Below are 5874 nucleotides of genomic sequence, written 5' to 3'. Positions count from 1 at the left end.
GGTGGCTAACGTTAGTTAGGGGTTAAGGTTAGTGTTAACAGTTAAGTTTGAAGTTAGTGTAAGGAGTTAGGGTTAGGCATTAAGGTTAGGGTTAGGGGAAGTGTTAGTTAACATGCTAAGTAGTTGAAAAGTTGCAACACTGAACAAAAATATAAACACAACATGCAGCGAAATAGAGAGAGAGGGAGATGGAGAAAAAGGGAAGTAAATAGTTTGTTTGAATGTACGAGTGTGAAGAGTGAGAGAATTAGGGGGGGGTGGCAGAGAGGGGGAAAGTACATAAAGTTTGTACTTAAGTTTGGAGTAGTAGAGAAAGCACAGGATCAAGACGTCGACATAAAGCATTATATCAGGAACTTCATCTTGAGACAGCTGGACGAACCAGACAGTACAGAGTCCAACACTGACTGAGAGCTGAGAGCCCCAGAACCCACAAGATGAGGAATCTACTGATATTAATCATCCTGTCCTTTATGACAGGTAATACGCTTGTTATAACACTCTATAGCAATGTAATAACACCCAGTAAGTATTCTTTAAAATACTTCTACACTAGAGTCTGGAATACCAGTGTGGATGGATAATATGATGATGCCACCACTGTTTTCTAATGTCATCTCAGGTTGTGTGAGCTGCCTTGAAGTGGAAGGATGCTTAGGAGGAACTGTCATCTTCACCTGTAAATACCCAGACAAATATCAAAACAACAATAAATATTTCTGCAAGGAGTCAACTCAAAGTTGTGAGGGGATAAAAAAAAGGTGGGATGAAGAACACCTGGGAGAACAAGGATAGATTCTCTCTTTGTGACACTGACGGGGAACTCTTTTCTGTGATCATCAGGAAACTGGAAAAAAGCGATGAAGGGAACAACAAATGTGAAGTGGCCACATCAGATCCATCAAGTGGCCATGTTACTAATGTGGAGCTGAAAGTAAAGGAAAGTGAAATACTTATTTTCATTTAGCAAAAAATGAATAGAACTTATAGGGCAATTCCGCTACTTTTCAACCTCATAGTCATTATCTTCAGCACCATACCAGTGTTTAGATATGGGGAAACGGCGCATTTCTATGAGCTGTGGTTAGAAAGATAACAAGGTCTTAAATGCTTCTCTGTGACATCACAGGGTAGGATTGAAACTTTTTGAAAAAAGGAGTGGCTGTGGATCCAACTTTCCCCAGACCTTTTTTTCCTGAATTAAAGATTGACGCTTCTGCACGTGCAGATCACGTTCTGCGCATGTTTATGCTCTACTTATCTCTATTATATTCTCTACTCGTAAAGAACAGGTTACTCTGACGAATGGTGTTAGAATAAAGTCAGATCAAAGCTGAATCCATGTCTGCAAGATTACATAATGATAGCATTCTACATAATAGAACTGCATATAATAGTTACTGTAAGACAAAACCACCGCATTTTTCTCCTACATTTGGCCAAAACTCAACCGCGCATGCCACTACGCAGAACACACAGGTAGGCTATTCTACAGTTTGTTAACACCATCTGCTCTACAATTTGTGCACTGTACATCCTTCAAAACAACACTGTACATCCTTCAAAACAACACTGTAGAGTACTTCAAACACTGCATAACTCAAGAAGATCTAAACATGTGCAAAGTAGAGGTAAAAAGGCTAACGTACAGAACTTGAGCCTCACATTCGCAGAAGCTTCGAGACCTTTAGTCCAGGAAAAAAGGTCACAGAGAAGTTGGATCTGCAGCCCCAGACTTTTTAAGACCTGCAACGAGTTTCTAGCCAGAGGGAGGGTATTTTCTTTCTCCCCACGTCACTGTTAATCTCACAGAAAATCCCTGTTTATAAAATGCTACCACTTTTGATGATGTCATCGGAATGATGTCAACTTTTTAAAATGTGCCTTTTTCACATATGTAGACACTGGTATTATGCTGGAGATGATGAAAGTGAAGTTGAAAAGTAGTGGAATTGCCCTTTAATCGAGTTAAATTTGGCTAGTCACGGTGGTCATCAAGTGAGGGTGTAAGGAGAGACAGGAAATAAAGGCTGAGGTTGTGTTTCCCTTGATGACTGCTGTAAGAAATCAGTCAAAGAGAAAGCCTATCTGGGGGGGAAACGCTACCATCACCTGCCAGTATCCAGAGGACCATGAGAATCGCCCCAAGTATTTATGTAAACAAGAAGATCACTTCATCTGCAAAGACAATGTCACTTTAGAATCTGAAAAACTATCAAACAAACATGGTTGATTATTTGTGTCTGATAACAGAAGGTCGAGAGTCTTCACTGTGACTTTCACCAACGTGACTGTGGAGGATACAGGTGTATACAGGTGTGGTGGGAAACTAATGTCTACACCACCCTGATCACTGAAGTAGAACTCACAGTTAATGGTGAGTGTAATCATTGTTATTCATATCTACTCCAAAGAACAGTTTTTCCCCAAATTATTTTATTTTTAGACAAAAGAGAAATAGTAATACCATCCAGCTTATGTAGCAAGGCCTACTGGTATCTTGTTCACAGAGAATGCAAGGAATCAAGGAAAGACCAATTGGGAAAGAGCACTTCCTTTTGTCACTTCCTGTGTTGTGTTTCTATGTGGTGAGCTAGCTGTGAGATCTGGGCATGCTTAGTCATGAGATAGTGGTCCGTGAAGGATTTGGTGATTTTGACAGTCCACTTTACAATTAGCTTGTAGTCTTTGCTCTATGATGCCAACGACTTACTATCAAAGCACACACTTCCAGCTACTAAGCCTACTGGTCATTTCGATTTATGAACTGTCTTACAATAGTACACTTAGAAAAAAGGGTTGCAAAAGGGTTCTTCGGCTGTCCCCATAGGATAACCCGTTTTTGGTTCCAGGCAGAACCCTTTTTTGTTCCAGGCAGAACCCTTTTTGGTTCCAGGCAGAACCCTCTATGGAAACGGTTCTACATGGAACCCAGAAGGATTCTACCTGGAACCAAAAAGGGTTCTTCAAAGGGTTCTCCTATGGGGACAACCGAAGAACCTGTATTGGTTCTAGATAGCACCTTTTTTTCTAAGAGTGAAGGGAACTGTGGGCCTATTACTCCACTGTTTATAGTTTGTTCTCATAGGAGACGTCATGAACAAATAATGTTTGCTGTACAACATTAAAACCTACTCAGTCTGTCTACAAACAGGCTCTCAAAGTGCTTGATAGGAAGCCCAATAGCCATCATTACTGTTACATCCTCAGAAAGCATGAGCTCCTGAGTTGGGAAAATCTTGTGCAATACACCGACGCATGTCTTGTATTCAAGATCCTAAAATGACCTGGCACCCCCTCCACTCAGTATTTTTGTTAAACAGAAAACCCAAACATATGGCAGCAGATCCACAAGGTCTGCCATGAGAGGTGGCTGTATAGTTCCCTTAAGGAAAAGCACCTTTAGTAAACTCACAGAGCTTCCCATGTCTGGAATACACTGCCATCAGACACACATAACTGCACCACATATCACACTTACACAAAATGCATGAAGACATGGCTAAAGGTCAATCAGATTTGTGAACATGGTCCCTAGCTGTGTATTGCCGCTTTCCATGTTGTCTGTTGTCTGTAGCTTGTGAGGTGTGGAAACACTTTGTTGCTTTTATGAATTTTGTCTTGCTGCTTTTTGTTCTATGTTGCTCTGTCTGTATGCTACGTCTTGCTTGTCCTATGTTGCTCTGTCTGTATGCTATGTCTTGCTTGTCCTATGTTGCTCTGTCTGTATGCTATGTCTTGCTTGTCCTATGTTGCTCTGTCTGTATGCTATGTCTTGCTTGTCCTATGTTGCTCTGAATGTGCTCACTGCTCAATGATTGTCTATAGTGTAATTGTTTTTAATAACCTGCCCAGGGACTGCGGTTGAAATTTAGCTGGCTGGCTAAAACCAGCACTTTTACTAAAACGTTGATTAATGTTCACTGTCCCTGTAAAAATAAAATAGACTCAAATAAACACTGTCAAGTTTGTGCGCACTACAAATTTGAAAAAGAAATCAAGTACTATTTGCATATGAGGATGTTATGTATTGCACCTATAATATTCCACTATTGGATGTGGGCCCACTGTAGGTTACTGAGGCAAACCGCAAGTTTGTAGCGGTATTTATTAGAGAGGGGTAAAGATAAAGACTTTGTTCAGGTGCCAGGCAGGTATTAGCCATGCCAAAAGGAAAAGAGTAGAATAGGAGAGAGTACCACTACTAGCAGAAAAGACTGCCCAGAGTGTAGCCTATAAAACCCACATCACAGCACAGGGGAAACCCCAAGAATACCTCATATTATAATAATATTAATATTAAATGGAGCAATTGAACAGCAACTTCATACAAGAAAGAACCCTGTCATCAACAGAGGATTTGCAATATGTATTATCTTCCAGGGGAGGAGAGCAGAGGGTATGAATGTCCACAATCTTCTCGGCCAACATGTCATTAGTACACCCCACCTCAATACAGTTCAAATAACAATACACAACTTACAAGCAACCTCACTTTTAACTCAAATGTCCACCCAAATACTTCTGGCAGGGCAATAATAGTCCAGCTCTAATGAACTTCAATGGGAAGTGCATTTGAAAAATAGAAAGTCTGGTTGCAGGGTAAAGCACTGGAACGATAGAGGGAAGAGAAAGAGAACAAGAGAGATCTTAGCTGTGATCTTCAGGCTTGCCGGTGTACTGTCTGACCGTTCGATGGTTTGTTGGTTTGTATGTCAAAGCTTCTCGCAACAATGTTGTTACTAATCCATGCGATCCATTACCGGTGCGGTCCCAAACAATAACAACCACGAGCTAGAACTTTCACACCGATGATAGAGTTAAATACTTTATAAACTACACAGGCTGAAAATAAACCAAACTTCTGCAGCACAGCACAGCACAGCACAGCACAGCACAGCACAGCACAGCACAGCACAGCACAGCACAGCACAGCACAGCACAGCACAGCACAGCACAGCACAGCACAGCACAGCACAGCACAGTCAAACTGTCGCGCCAACCAAGAGCTCCTCCCCAAAGAGCTGTCTTTATTTCCTCCTTCCTGACGGCTGATGCGCTCTTAAAGTGGCAGCGCACGGTGAAGGCTCCGTGCAGGATTTCGCCACAGGTTTAGCTAAAAAAAAAAAAAACAGACAAAAAACAATCTAATTTAATTGTGAATTTGACTGTATATGTGAATATGTCTATATGAATATTGTATACAAACGATTTGTGTTTTTTGGTGTAGTCTCTTGACAATATATGACTCTCTTATCTTATTTTAAAATAAATGTACTATTATCTTAGGTTGTTCTTGTCTACAACTGTTCTGTACTCTGTCATTTATTTTTATATGTTTTGTGTGAACACCAGGAAGAGCAGGGCAATGGGGATCCTTATAAACGAAATATTTGTGAGGCTGTAATTGTGGCAAGCAGTGAAAACATTTCCCCTTTTTGTGTCTCTAACCATTAGCACCACCCAAGACCACCACGGTGACAACCATGTCTCCTGCATCTTCATCCAGGTCACCACCATCACCACTAAATGGTCAATCAAACCTTGATATGAAAATTGGGTTATTTTCGTTTGTCTTTTTTTTAGGGGGTAGATCAGATTTAATATTGCAGATAGATTGTGGTGTCTATCAATGTAATTGCCTGCATAATTTCCAATCCCCCATATATATTTATTTCGGGCATTCGGAAAGTATTCAGACCCCTTGACTTTTCCCACATTATGTTACATTACAGCCTTACTCTAAAATTGATTAAATCGTTTTTTCATTTCTCAATCTTCACCCCATGATGACAAAGCAAAAATATTTTTGCAAAATGTATTAAAAATAAATATCACATTTACATACACTACCGGTTTAGAACACCTACTCAT

The 5874-nt window shown here is 40.5% G+C and overlaps 1 long non-coding RNA gene across 2 annotated transcripts; it reads left to right on the top strand.

Annotated features, from left to right (window-relative positions):
* The first annotated feature begins 280 nt into the window (after positions 1-280).
* Positions 281-5546, top strand: LOC115114323 (uncharacterized). Of its 2 annotated transcripts, XR_003861223.2 has the most exons (4): positions 281-480; positions 623-761; positions 844-2377; positions 5458-5546. It is a non-coding gene; the product is annotated as an uncharacterized LOC115114323 (long non-coding RNA). The 2 variants fall into 2 exon arrangements; XR_003861222.2 differs by having other exon boundaries at positions 623-2377.
* Positions 5547-5874: the final 328 nt, after the last annotated feature.

The sequence above is a fragment of the Oncorhynchus nerka genome, linkage group LG9b (assembly GCF_034236695.1).
Source record: "Oncorhynchus nerka isolate Pitt River linkage group LG9b, Oner_Uvic_2.0, whole genome shotgun sequence".
Classification (NCBI taxonomy): domain Eukaryota; kingdom Metazoa; phylum Chordata; class Actinopteri; order Salmoniformes; family Salmonidae; genus Oncorhynchus; species Oncorhynchus nerka.
Note: the sequence above shows the minus strand (reverse complement) of the source record. Positions and strands in the feature narration are given on the sequence as shown.